The sequence below is a fragment of the Schistocerca piceifrons genome, chromosome 1 (assembly GCF_021461385.2).
Source record: "Schistocerca piceifrons isolate TAMUIC-IGC-003096 chromosome 1, iqSchPice1.1, whole genome shotgun sequence".
Classification (NCBI taxonomy): Eukaryota; Metazoa; Arthropoda; class Insecta; order Orthoptera; family Acrididae; genus Schistocerca; species Schistocerca piceifrons.
Window position 1 is genome coordinate 974,846,484 of NC_060138.1, and position 14,743 is coordinate 974,861,226.

Sequence of the window (14,743 nt, forward strand, 5' to 3'; positions counted from 1 at the left end):
CAACATGCAATGTGTGGTTTTCATGAGCAATAAAAAGGGCGGAAAAGATGTTTATATTGATCTCTATTCCAATTTTCTGTACAGGTTCCGGAACTCTTTGAACCGAGGTGGTGCAAAACCTTTTTTGATGTGAGTACTTTCCTTCGGGCAGGTACCAAAGTTGTTGAAAATCTCTGGAATTACATTGACACCCTCGACTGAAGTTTCGTTTATTTTAAACTGTTGACCAGTTTAGGCTATTATCGCTCTGTCAATCGGTTAGCTGACGTGCGTGAGGGCACCGTACATGACTTTCATCATACATTTCTTCTGAAGCTTGAAAATGGAATGATATCCAACATTTAGCAATTAGTTTCGACGGCGGAAATGTCGCCATTTCATATATAAATGTGTACACACAGAGATGTATATTTCTTAGGCTGTTGCCAACAAAAACAACCAAACAAAAAAATTTACATTACCAATTTACGTTGGTCACTTTAGGCACGTGTACGGATTTTATGTGAGACGTTATTTGATACTATTAAGACACTGCTGATCATTGGAAATGCAACACATAGGCAGTATTCAGAAAATATTTGGAAGCAGTGTACTACATGCCTGGAAAGCCAGATGATTAGCACTGCGCAAGAGAGGAGTACAGTATCTGATTAAAAGTATCTGGACTCCTATTAGTGGCCATTAATGTATGGTCTGTTCACTCTACGCCTTTAAGACAGCTTGAACTCTGCTGGAAACATTTTCTTTTTATAAATGTCTGTGGAGGAGAGGCAGTCTATTCTTTCGGAAGAGCTGAAACCATAGAAGGCAGTGCTTGGACGCCGGAGTCTGGAGAAAAGTTGGTTTAACCAAGATATTACATTGATTAAAGACGGGACTCTTGGCAGCCAGTCCATTTTAGGAATTTCTAAATGATGAAAATATTTAAAAAAAACTACCGTAGGCTGAAGAAATCTTTTTGTCCAAAAACCTTTGCCCCACAGATGCTGCTTTGCGACCGTGTACATCGTTATGCTGAGTGTTGGAGCTCATATTTTCATTTGAACATACTGGTAATCGACAACCAATTTGCATTCAGTTATCCGGGTATGTAAGTTGCTTAACTTGTATTGTATTGTATTGTATGGATCTGGCGACCCAGAAACGACGGAGAGTCTTCGTCTCCGCCGGAGCCCGTAGTGGTACACAACCCCGCAACAGGCTACTTCAGTCTACTCACCCCACCGCCGCCCCACACAGAACCTTGCTTAACTGACTACCTTCCTATTTATTAAATAATATCATTGGCCTTAGCATGAATATAGGGCTATTTTTATTGCCTATTGTAAATGTATAGCGATGTAGAGTTACGTGGTCCTTTGAGGAGCACGTCTATATAAGTCATGAAATTTTGTCCCCAGAATGAGATTTTCACTCTGCAGCGGAGTGTGCGCTGATATGAAACTTCCTAGCAGATTAAAACTGTGTGCCCGACCGAGACTCGAACTCGGGACCTTTGTCTTTCGCGGGCAAGTGCTCAACCATCTGAGCCACCGAAGCACGACACACGCCCCGTCATCACAGCTTTACTTCTGCCAGTATCTCGTCTCCTACCTTCCAAACTTTACAGAAGCTCTCCTGCGAACCTTGCAGAACTAGCACTCCTGAAAGAAAGGATACTGCGGAGACATGGCTTAGCCACAGCCTGGGGGATGTTTCCAGAATGAGATTTTCACTCTGCAGCCGAGTGTGCGCCGATATGAAACTTCCTGGTAGATTAAAACTGTGTGCCCGACGGAGACTCGAACTCGGGACCTTTGCCTTTAGCGGGCAAGCGCTCTACCATCTGAGCCACCGAAGCACGACTCACGCCCGGTCCTCACAGCTTCACTTCTGCCAGTATCTCGTCTCCTACCTTCCAAACTTTACAGAAGCTCTCCTGCGATGGCAGACGCTCTATCCATCTTTTTTTTTAATGTAGTGGACCGGCGGGGGCTCGGGGGGCAATGTGGGCAGGGGTCGAAACCTGAGGCCTGGCCACAGTGTCCCCCTCACCACCACCGAGCCTGTGGTGCTTAGGGAAGTGGGAGAAACAGGAATCAACATTAGTGGAAGGCGTTGTTATTTATTTATTTGCATGTGCTTTTGTAACATTTACTAATATCATGAAATTATGGGAACACATCGGCGAAAGAGAAAAGAAATATAAATTCTGGTTAAAGAAAAAAAAAAAAGAAAAAGGAAAAGCAAAAAGAAATAAAATCCGCGCAATCTGCGACGCGCTCTCCCATCCGCGGAGGTCAGAAGTAGAATAGATCATGGGCGGTTGAAACTCAGACACCGGGGGAGGAGGGGTAGGTGCCCTCTGAGCCAGGCACCCCCCAACTCCGTGGAGATCTAACAAAGACCGCTCGAAGATAGTTAGCAAATAATGTTCGGTAACGTGGTGGCGTGTTTTCGAGAGCTGCATGGGCTGTTCGTAAATAGGTCCAGAAGTCGAGGCGGGATTTAGGGCCCTCATGAAAGAGATAAGCGACCGCCCACCCTTTGACCCACGTAATAGCATGACATTTGGCGGTGGGAAAATGTCGGTCCTCCGGGTATAGAAACATTCGAGGTTCGATTGTGTCTGGTGGCACCCGGAGATATCAGGTAATGATTTGCTGCACGAAGCGCCATACATCTTGCGATGAGGCGCATGTCAAACGGTGTTCATCAGTGTCCAGTTGCTGGCAAAGGAGACAAAGAGGGGATTCTGACTAGCCGATGTTGTGCAGGCGCTGGTTCGTGGCTTATTTCCTGTTGACTATGTGATACCACAGTGCCCAGACGTTCGTATGGAGGAAGGGATGGTGGACGGTAGTCCACACCATGGGCCACTGGATGGAGGGATGTTTGGTCTCCATCACATTCCGGGGAACACAGCGCAGCAACAGGCTGTAAAAATCCTTAGTACTAGGTGGGCATGTATCTGGGAGACTGGTATGTATGTAACTGTAGTTGACCGAAAAGGTGGAAATATGGGACAAATAAGGCACGATATGGCCGACAGACACCGGTGGTGAGGTGGAAGCAGGTATGAGGACCTCAAGCAAGCTGCGTGTTACAGATGTACCCTGGCCCATCGACTGTTTTCTCATGGTACTCATGTACAAGGCTGCAGCTCGCATACGGACATTGACGAGCCCGACGCCACCATACCGTGAGGGCAGGGTAAGTGTCTCATAACGGACTTTAAACATTGAACCAGCCGTGAGATAATAGCCAAAAACCAATTGCAGTTGGCAGAGGGAGAACTTGCGCGATGTGAACCAATTTTGATGCCACATAAAGATTAATAAACTCAACCCGTTGAAGTGTGTCCTGGCGGCGCAAGAGGTTCTGGCGGACGTCGTTGCGGATGACGTGTAACAGGCGACGGAAATTCGTTGCTGCTGTGCGTGTGACCGTGGGGGTAAGGTAACGGAAAGTCCGCACAAGCGGCAGGGGTGCAACTTCACCCTCCTGGAGGCCTCGTCCAATGTGCATTGCAGAAGATTTGGCGACATTCATGGCACTGCCAGCGGCAGCCCCATAACGGGAAATCAATTCGAGGACTTTCCGAATCTCAGAGCCGGAGTGAATGAGGAGGAGGTCATCAGCGAAAAGTGTGTTGGCGTATAGTGAGGCCAGAGAGCTTGGTCGTCACGCCACCAATAAGGGGCTCAAGGGCAATGGCATATAGGAGGGTAGAGAGAGGGCACACCTGCCGTATCGAACGGCAGATAGGTACCGGCCCTGCTAAACGTCCATTGACTTGGACACGTGAACTGGCACTGTCATAAAGACGCCGGATGACGTCGAGAAACGGAGGGGGGATGCCCATTCGGGCTGCCACCGAAAACAGGAAACGATGACGCACTTTATCGAAGGCGCTGTCGAAGTCTATAGCGACGACCGCTGCCCGGAGTCTGCAGACCGCCGCTATCGCAATTAAGTCGCGGCATTCCCCTGTGGCAGTCTGTATGTTAACCTGTCCGTCAGGCGTTGTTTGCTCTGGCGAGAGGATATGAGGGAGTGTGGTTCGGAGCCGCATTGCCAGTAAGCGCGCGAAAATCTAGTAATCGGCATTGAGTAGGGTGAGCGGTCTGTAACTCGTGACCATCGAACCTCGGGCTGGTTTGTGGACTGACATAATGATGCCCTCAGCAAAGGCGGGTGGGATTGCTTGGTCAGATGTCATCAGTTCTTGATACATAGTCGTCCACCGTGGTGCCATGAGGTCCCGAAAGGTACGGTAAAACTCAATCGGTAAGCCGTCAATGCCGGGCGATCTGTTGACTACACCCTTGGCGATTGCGTTGTTGACTTCGTCTAGCGTGACCGCCACTGTCAAAGCATCCGCCTCCGTGTGGGGGAGGGTGCGCGTGACGTAATGCAAAATGGAGTCGTGTGCTGCAGTTTCAGCGTCTTCATCACTATAACTATGACGGTAGTGCTCGACGAATGCGTGGACGATGTCATTCTGAGTGGTCACCTGCGTTCCATGAGGTGTGGTCAGTGCTGATGATCTGCCGACGACGCCTTCGTTTGTCGGACACTATATGATGCATGGATGGAATTTATAAATCCGCGTGATCGTGGCGCCACGTCCGTATCACGACCCCTTGCAGTTTCCGGCGTGCCAGCGCAATTATCTTCGCCTTAGTTCTTTGCCGTTCCAACTGGTTGTCCGGGGTTGGCGGTTGAGCATCCAGATCTCGGAGAATCGCGTAATACAAGTCAACAGTGGTGCGATGCCAGTCGGTCATGTCCTTCCCGTATCTCATGTGTCATCCGGATCGCCGGCTTGGCGCAGTCCAACCACCATGTCAATGTCGAGTGGTAGCGGGGAAGGCGTCGTTCGCAGGTTGTCCACGTTTCAGTGACTTGTTGGCGACACGCCACGTCATGCAAGTGTGAGGTATTGAGTTTCCATGGCGTACGGCTGCGCCATACTCATTGCGGCGGAAGGAGGACCGTACAAATGCAAGCGCAATGGTCGGAAAAGGCCAGCGGCCAGTGTTCGGCGCCCCGTATCGCAGATATAAGAGTTTGTGAGACATATATCCTGTCAAGTCGGCTTGCGGAATGACTTGTAAGAAAGGTATGGCCAGAAAGGTCGCCGTGTTGAACTTCCTAGGTATCGTGAAGCAGGAGGTCTCGCACCACTATACGTAGCTCCTGGCATGTAGTATAGTGGGGAATCTGATCTTTAGGATGCAGAACACAGTTAAAATCACCTCCTAGTAGGCAATGGTCATAACGCCCTAAAAACAGGGGAGCGATTTCCTCGGAATAAAACTGGGCTCGTTCATGCCGTCGGTCGGTTCCTGAGGGAGCGTAGACATTAATGATGCGTGTCCCCATGGCAGTGAGTGCCATGCTCCGAGCTGATGGAAGGAAGGCGACATCGGTCACAGAAATCCCGTGGCGGACGTACATGGCCACCCCGCGGCCCATAGGATCACTCGCGGAGGCGTGGGCGGTATAGCCATTGATATCCGGGAAACTAGCCAAGTGAACTTCCTGCAGAAGGGCGAAATCGATATCTGACGCCCAGAACATCTCCTGCATAAGGCGGATTTTCACCCTGGAACGGATGTTGTTGGTGTTGATGGTTGCTATCCGGTAGGCCTGGTGTCGGATTGCTGGAGGCTGGTCCACTCCGCCGTCCGCGCAAGGGTGTGGGCGTCGCAGCGGAACGTTATCCCGCTGGCCCGCAGGGGAGTCTCGGGAGAGTATGATTAGTGGTGCGGCCGTGACGGCGCAGGGTCCCGTAACGGGTCCTGCTCCTTGACCTCCTCCTCGTGCCACGCCGTGGAAGCGGAAACTGGTGTATCGTCCATTTTGTCTGCAGAAGATGTTATAATTATGCGTGGTGTAGAGTCGCCTGTGATACGTTCATGATTTAGTTCAGCGTCAGCACGGGGCGCAGGCACACCGATAGATGTCTCCACGCTCATTACGTCCTAGTCAGCAGTAGCGCGTTCTGAGGCCTCGTGCTGGTCGACGGGTACGTCCTCCTCGACTTGTAACATCTCCTCTTGGCCGGAAACGGTGCGACGTCTTCGCTTGCGACGTTTCAGGGAACGTTGTTTCCTTGTGCTACCCTCCGTGTCCGACGACGGAAGGGAGTCGCGTCGTTCTGGCAGAAAGGCCGCTGTAGGGACGATGAGCGAGTCGATCTCCATCGTGTTTCCGAGGTCATGGTCAGCGTCTGGTTGCGCCGGCATCTTCGGAGCGGCGTCGATGGCCGGCCGAGGCGGCGGGTCGCCCGAGGCGCTCTCCGTCGGTGTCTGGTCGGGCTCGTTGGTGGCGTCGTCTTTAGTGACCGGGCGACGTTGCAAAGTGGTAGGAGAAGCTAGAGCAGCGGCATAGGTCACCGGTAGCACTGTAGGTTGCGACGTAAGTATTATTCGGCAGCTGGAAGTTGCGTAATACGCCATTGTAGGCATTCGGATCTAAGGTGGCCTTCTTTGCCGCACCCGGAACAGGTCTGAGGCTGGCCGTCGTATATAATTATTGCACGGCATCCGCCGATCTGTAAGTAGGACGGGACGTGGCTTCGGGGATCTATGGTGACCTTGCGGACCCCGTTTAGGACAGGATACGTCCGAAACTGTGTCCACTTCTCCGCAGTGTGGCCATGGACTGTGCCGTATGGGCGTAGTGCCGCGACAACTTCCTAAGCAGGAAGTTCGAATGGCAATTCGAAAATGCGTATCGTTCGCATCGGTTACCTCCCCCACATTGCCATCAGCGTGACAGAAGCGGAGCCCCTGTTTGGTCTCACGTAGTATGCGTTCGCACGCCGCGTCGTTAATGATTTTCACATAGACAGTGCTGCTCACGATGGACAAATGTATGCAGATAATATCGGTCGCCGGGATCTTCACTTCCTCTCGCATAAAACGCTCCACCTCGAGTGCTTTGGGTAGAGCATAATCGTTGCAGAAATTAAATCGGAGTGTTGATTTACGGTAACGGTTCGCCATGGATCGTACAAGGTAAGCCGGCACTTAAGCAACGGTCGTCAGAAAGTAAACAAGGCGAGCTCGCGCGCCGCACGAAGTCAACACGTACGCGTCCGCTCTGTTGCCCTGCCGAAGGCAGATGTAGAACACAGATGAATAGCGCGACTGCAGAGTCTTATCCCTTGCACGCCCCCATGAGACTCACATTCCCAACTGTCCACAATTCTACAAATGTAATGTACCTTATAGACATTTGCCCATTCACTCATTCTCCACCTTGGCTCCTCCGGAGACCCAAACTTATTTTAGATTTGACTAATTTTAAGAAAGATAGCACACCAGATTTTACATTCCAATCTCTGTTTTTTAACATTTTAGATATACATCACGGTTTTACTGTCGTTTACACTGATGGCTCCAAACAGGAGAATTTCCTTGGCTGTTCTGTGATGTTCCCTGATCATATTACCCGGATTCGCCTCCCTGCTGAATATACCGTTTTCGCAGCGGAGCTCCACGCGATCCTGAAGGCACTGGAGCTGATGCATCGTGTTCGGGGCGATCGATTTCTTCTCTGCTCCGATTCTCTTAGTGCCTTACAATCACTGCAGAACCTATACCCGACTGACGAGATTGTCCAGCTGATATATGACCAACTGTACTTGCTCCAACGGCGGGGTAAAGGTATCCTTCTGCTGGGTGCCTGGTCATGTCGGCATATGGGGCAATGAACAGGCCGATCGGGCTGCGAAGGAGGCCTGCAGAGAGCAGGATGTGGTCCAGTGTCCTATCCCCTTGCAGTTGGTCATTGCTGCACTCCACAGGAAGTGCATGGAGTTGTGGGAGGACGAATGGCTGGCGGTGACGGCCAATAAACTGCGGTTGGTAAAGTCAACCACTCGGCCGTGGCGTTCCTCCTGCCGGTTGCTCAGGCGGAAAGAGGTGGCCCTCACACGTCTTCGGATCGGGCACTGTCCTCTCACACATAGCTTTTTATTACGGCGGGAGGATCCTCCGTTTTGTGATGCTTGTGGTGTGCACATCTCTGTCCGGCACATTTTAAAAGACTGCATTTTATACCGTGATGCATGGGCAGAAGCACAAGTTGATGGGGATCTGCCTTCTGTTTTAGCTAATGATGAGACGTATGTGTCTAGGGTTTTTAAGTTTTGTGACGTGTCTGGACTCTGGTCTAAACTTTTAGGCTGGAGGTTTTAGTGTATTGCAGAGTGGCTGACTCCTCCCCTTTTTTCCTTGTGGTCAGCCAGCCACTTCCATCTGCTGCATTGTTTTAGCTCCCTCTATAATTTTCTTCCTGTGTTTCCCATGTTTTACTGTTGATACCCTGCTTCATCCCACGCTTCGGTGAGGATGAGCACATATTTTTCAACGATTGTTACCCGTGTTTTATGTTCCGTTTTATATTCCTGTTCTGGGATTTTTCTTGACACCCGTCTCCCTATGTTACTGAACGGGCGCTGAAGACCTTGCTGTCGTGCGCCCAAAAACCCTTCTACTACTACTACTACTACTACTACTCATTACTCGCGCACGCTTTGGCGGTTCCCGTAAGAGTTTGGGCAACCTGTGCGCATTGGCACAGACGAAGGTCAATGGCTGGGTAACCTTTAACTATATATATATGAAGACAGTAACTGTTCTCGAAAGAACAGATAACTGTTGTTGACCGTGCAGCTTTTTCCCTGGAATAAATGAAGACTAACTGAAACCCTCAGCTGCCGACAGGTGTTGTTGATATACCTCGATGTGGACAGCTGAAAATGTGTGCCCCGACCGGGAGTCGAACCCGGGATCTCCGGCTTACATGGCAGACGCTCTATCCATCTGCACGGGAGGCTTGCAACGGATAAGTCCCCGCAGTCGCGTTATTCATTTGTGTCCTCGGTGGCTCAGATGGATAGAGCGTCTGCCATGTAAGCCGGAGATCCCGGGTTCGAGTCTCAGTCGGGGGCACACATTTTCAGCTGTCCACATCGAAGTATATCAACAACACCTGTCGGCAGCTGAGGGTTTCAGTTAGTCATAATTTATTCTAGGGAAAAAAGCTGCACGGCCAGCAACAGTAATCTGTTCTTTCGAGAACAGTTACTGTCTTCATATATATAATTCGATATTTATTTCAATTTTTTGAAAAGTATGTGTGTCTAGAATGTTGGGACGAAAAGCTTTTATAATCATTGTTCGAAGCAGTGTCGCGGCCGCTATGGGGCGCTCTCAGCCGGAGATTCCCAGCTCACGTAGAAAACTTATCGTGTCCTGAGACAAGTTCACAAAATTATTTATATTGTAATATGCATGCACAATGTGTGCAGGCTGCCGAGCGCAACGTATCCAGCACAGCCAAATCGACTTTTCTCGCCGAGAAGGACAAGAGCATAGGAACTGCTGATATATGGTCCTGGAATTGCAGACTAAACATAAGCAACGAAGACCCTTTTTTGTCAAATTTTGGTCAAAATTGGTCAAAACATAATTTTTGGTTTGCCATATTGGATTAGCCATTACGAATTTTGAAAATCTAACTTTATATTTCTGTTTAGAGAAATAAAAAATATATCATAAAGTTTAGTTTTAATGCAAATTGAACTAATAATACGTGTAAAAAACTCCACCACTGCCGGTCACAAGTCCGGGGCCTCATTTCGCAAGTGATGAGGAAGGAGGAGGGGGAGGAGTAACACCTCGTTAAAAAAAACCTGGGTCCATCTGGCTCCGGATGGTAGCACCCTGTAAGGGCCCCTGCCTAGGGTAACTAGGTGAAACCTGGTCAACAGTCTCAAAGGCGGAAGAGGAAGTTCAGATTCCCAACGGCGGAGAGAGCGGAAGAACTACCTCCAGGACTCACAATCTTGGTTGTACATTTTGTGGCCTTTGGGCCACACCCAAAATAACTTTCATCAAGCATGGAAGTGTGTGATGTAAACTATTTTACCCCAGGTGGACGATCCACCGTACGCCAGTACGTCAGCAGACATTCGGGTTCTAGGGAGTCTGCAACATTGCACAAAGACAAGTCGGAGTGTCTTGGAATCTCATCCAAATTTCAGTATAGGCAATCAACGTACCTAGCAACTTTCAATGCAAACTCATTGTTGAAAACTGGAAAACTAAAACATCTAACAGATACGCTAAAGAATCACAACATACTCACAACAGCCATTCAAGAAACACGATTCCGAAGGTTTTAGGATATACAAAGGGAAAGTGGGACCGAGAGTAATGAAAAATGTACCACATCTTGGGACAGCCTTTATAATCAACAAACAAATCTTGAACACAATAGCGGGCTTTGATTCCCAATCAGAAAGAATCTCAAATCTTACATTCACAAGCACAAACAAAATCTACACAATTATCAATGCACATGCCCCTATAAACGAGGATAACAGGAAAAACAAAGAAAAAGTGGAGGCCTTTTGGAATCATCTAGATGACATTAATCAGATAATTCCAGATAAAAACATCATCATTCTTCTTGGAGATTTTAATGCACAGATTGGTAAGGAAAAAAGATATAAGAAAATAGATGGAAACTATCCTGTACACAAGAGAACAAACAGAAATGGTGTGAGACTAATAGAACTTTGCCAAGCACACAATTTAATTCTTAAATCCACAGCTTTCAAGAAACTACCACGAAGACAAAAGACATGGGTATCCCCAAATCCTAGCCTTGGGGAATTTCAACTTGATCATGTGGCAATCAAGAAGATTTCTAGCAAAGAAATCATGAACGTTAGGGTACTCAGGGGTGCAAACTTGGATTCAGACCATTACCTTTCTAAAATTAAGTTCAAAGTCATCCCAAACAGGAAACGCAGCATGAAACAAATTAAGGGTCGGAAGTGTAGCACAGAAAAGATATTAAAATCAGATGAATTCACAAAAGCAACAGAAACCATTCAGACACAAAGCTGGGGGGGATATCAAGGAAAACCTCATTACTACAGCTGAACGGATAGCACCTAACAAAAAAAGTAAAAAACATGCCTGGTGGTCGCTGGAATGTGATGCCCTCATTGAAACAAGAAAGCAGGCATGGCAAAATTGACAATCACAGAAAACAGAAGAGAAGAGACTGAATTTCATTACAGTTAGACAACTGGTAGATAAAAATATAAAAAGGATTAAGAAGACACATGAAAACAAAACTCTCCTCCAAACTGATGAAGAATTTGCTAAAAACAACACAAGGAACTTCTACAGAACTTTCAAACAAAGGTTATCAAGATACAAAGCACCCACCCTCCAATTTCGAGATGTAAATGGGACCGTCGCTCACAACGACACGGAAAACTGCAAAATACTAGCAGGCTACTTTGAGAAACTCTTGAATTGTGAACCCATCCTTGAAAAATTTGAATCCATTCCAAACAACCGTGAGAAGCCGGATTCAGAACCACCGACGACTGAAGAACTACAGAAGGTCATTTCAGAACTTAAAAACAGCAAGGCGTCCGGAGAAAATCAAATAGTGGCCGAACTATGGAAAAAGGATGACAAAAATGCAGTTACATCCCTAAAGTGTGTTTTCGATCAAATCTGGAAAGAAGAAGAGATCCCTGCAGAATGGAGAACAGCTCTCATCCACCCTATCCACAAGAAAGGTTTGAAGATAGACCCCAACAATTACAGAGGAATATCACTGCTGGATATAACGTACAAGATTCTTTCTAAAGTCCTTTTGAACAGGGCAGAGCCGCAATTGGATCCGCAAATCGGGGAATACCAGGGAGGTTTTAGAAAGAGTAGATCATGTTCGGAACAAATACTAAACCTCAAAAACATTATGGCATACCAAAAATCAAGGGCAAAGACATACGTAATCTCCTTCATTGATTTCAAAAAAGCATATGATTCGATTGATAGAGAATCTCTGTTATCAGTCCAGGAAGAAATGGGTTTGGATAAGAAAACAACTAATATTATAAACGCGACCCTTACAAATACATTTTCGAAAGTTAAAATTATGGGCGAACTATCGGAACCCTTTGAAATAAAAACGGGAGTGCGACGGGGCGATGGGCTCTCACCGTTGCTGTTCAATTGTGCGCTTGAGAAAGTAGTCAGGGAATGGAACACAAATATTAAGAGTGGTATAAGACTGGGTTGCAAAAAGAAGAACCTTAAAGTAAATTGCATTGCTTTTGCAGATGATATGGCCCTGTTTGCTGAAACAATGGAAGAAGCACGGGAGCAAATCCTTGAACTAAAGAAACAAGCTGCTAAAATTGGTCTTCACATCTCCTCTGAAAAAACTAAGATATTGACAAACATTAAGCACTCATGTAAATACCTCAAAGTTCAAGAACAGATGATTGAAATAGTAAAAGAATTCAAATATCTCGGAGAATGGATTGCTTGGAATGCTGGGGAAAGCAAAGCAATGGAATCCAGAAAAAATAAACTTGAATTGGCCTTCCAACTAACAAAAAATACATACAACAAAAAATCCCTTTCATGGGGGTCCAAAATTACACATTACAAGACAGTGATTAAGCCAGAAGCACTGTACGCAGCAGAAACACTTAACATGAATTTCAAAGGCCAAATGGAGAAAAGAAAAATTTTAAGAAAAATCACTGGGCCATAATTTCAAGACAATAACATTATATAAATAAAAAATGAAACTCTCTACAAGAAAATTGAAAAACTTTCAGATTCTATGCGAAAAAGGAGAATAAATTTTTATGGTCATCTGCTCAGAATGAATTCCAACAGATTAACCAAACAAATCTTTGACTTCTTCCGTAACCGAAAAACGAAGCCAACTGGTTTAAAGAAACTAAGAAAGACGTAGTGGAATTAAATATTTCAGAAAATTCACTTATTGATCGAACTGCTAAATTAATTACTAAAGATGAAAACATAAGGTTCCTAGACAAATGCACACAAAAGTCCAGACCTTCATGTCGGAAGAAGAGAGGCGAAGAAGATCAGAAAGAATGAAGAAATACTGGGCCCTAAGAAAAGAACAACGCACAAAGAAATGATTGATCCAGCGTACCCCAAAGAGGGTGAAACGAAAGAAGAAAATACGGGTAAAAGTTGTCCCTAAATCTTAAACAAGTTTTTCTGGAGAAAGAATTTTTCAAAACTGCGTGCATCGTACAACAAAAACATTTAAACCTATGAACTTCTACCTTTGACCCCCGAAGAGTAAACACACCTCTTGGGAGCTTATACCTTTGACATTTGTTAATATTAACTATTCTTTGTAAAGCCAAAAGAAAAAAAGGAAAAATCTAACTCAAAGTACGACTGGTACCAAATCGTTAAATTAAAGGATATTTCATTGTGGTGAGATATAAGCTCCAATAAATTTAGTGTCCTGTCGACAGACAATTTGATAAAGCACTGAAAGACTTAAGTCGAAACAAGGCCCCGGGAGTAGGCAACATCCAGTCTTGGGAGAGCCAGCCTTGACAAAATTCTTGCATCTGGTGAGAAAAAATGTATGAGACAGGCGAAATACCCTCGCACTTCAAGAAGAATATAATAATCCCGATTGCAGAGAAAGCAGGTGCCGACAGGTGTCATAATTTGCGAACTATCAGTTTAATAGGTCACGGCTGAAAAATAATAACAGGAATCCTCCACAAGAATGAAAAACTAATAGGGACCGACCTTGGGGAAGACCAGTTTGGATTCCGGATAAATGTGGGAACGCACGAGGGAATACTGACCCTACGATTTCTTATAGGAGATACGTTAAGAAAAGGCAAACCTACGTTTATAGCATTTGTAGACTTAGAGAAAGTTTTTGACAATGTTGACTGGAATACTCTCTTTCAAATTCTGAAGGTGGCAGGGGTAAAATACAGTGAGCGAAATGCTATTTACAATGTGTACAGAAACCAGATGGCAGTTGTAAGTGTCGAGCGGCACGAAAGGAAAGCACTGGATAAGAAGGGGGTGAGATAGGGTTGCAGCGTCTCCCAGATGTTATTCAATCTGCATATCGAGCAAGCAAAAAGGAAACAATAGAAAAATTTTGAGTAGGAATGAGAATCCAGGCGGAAGAAATAAAAACTTTGAGGTTTGCCGATGACATTGTAATTCTGAAGAATAATGGAATGTAGTCTATTTAAATCGGGTGATGATGAGGGAACTAGATTAGGTAATGAGACACTTCAAGTAGTATATGAGTTTTGCTGGAAGCTTTTGAAATCAGGTGCTAAGAAGAATGATGAAGATTAGATGGGCAGATCATGTAACTAATGACGAGGCACTGAACAAAAATTGGGGAGAAGAAAAAGTTGTGGTACAAAGTGACTAAAAGAAGGGATCGGTTGGTAGGACACTTTCTGAGGTACGAAAGTTTCAGCAATATAGTACTGGAGGGAAGCGTGGAGTGTAAAAAACGTAGAGGGAGACCAAAGGACGAACACAACAAGCAGACTGAGGGATGTATGTTGCAGTAGTTACTTGGACATGAAGAAGCTTGCACAGGACGGAGTAGGATGGAGAGCTGCATAGAGGCAGTCTCTGGACTAAAGGCCACAACAACAACATCGACAGATGTAATCCATTTTCAGTTTTAGATAACTCCTGAGGGGCTACACAGAAATGCACTCTGCGTACTTCAAACTCGCAGTCCCTTGATCAAACCATGATTACCGGCACCAATTTTTTGTATTGAAAATAGGGTTGGAAGTATGATCTGTCCTAATCGCCAAACAGATCCTTTGTATGTCTGTTAATTGTCTCAAAAGTATTCCAAACTTTTCCCACGTTTTGCTCGTCTG

General features: G+C 46.1%; 1 protein-coding gene across 1 annotated transcript in view; it reads right to left on the reverse strand.

Moving 5' to 3' along the window:
• LOC124794913 (putative tyramine receptor 2) overlaps nucleotides 1-14,743 on the reverse strand; it is a 79,336-nt gene that overhangs the window by 63,413 nt on the left and 1,180 nt on the right. The gene's annotated exons all lie outside the window — the stretch shown is intronic.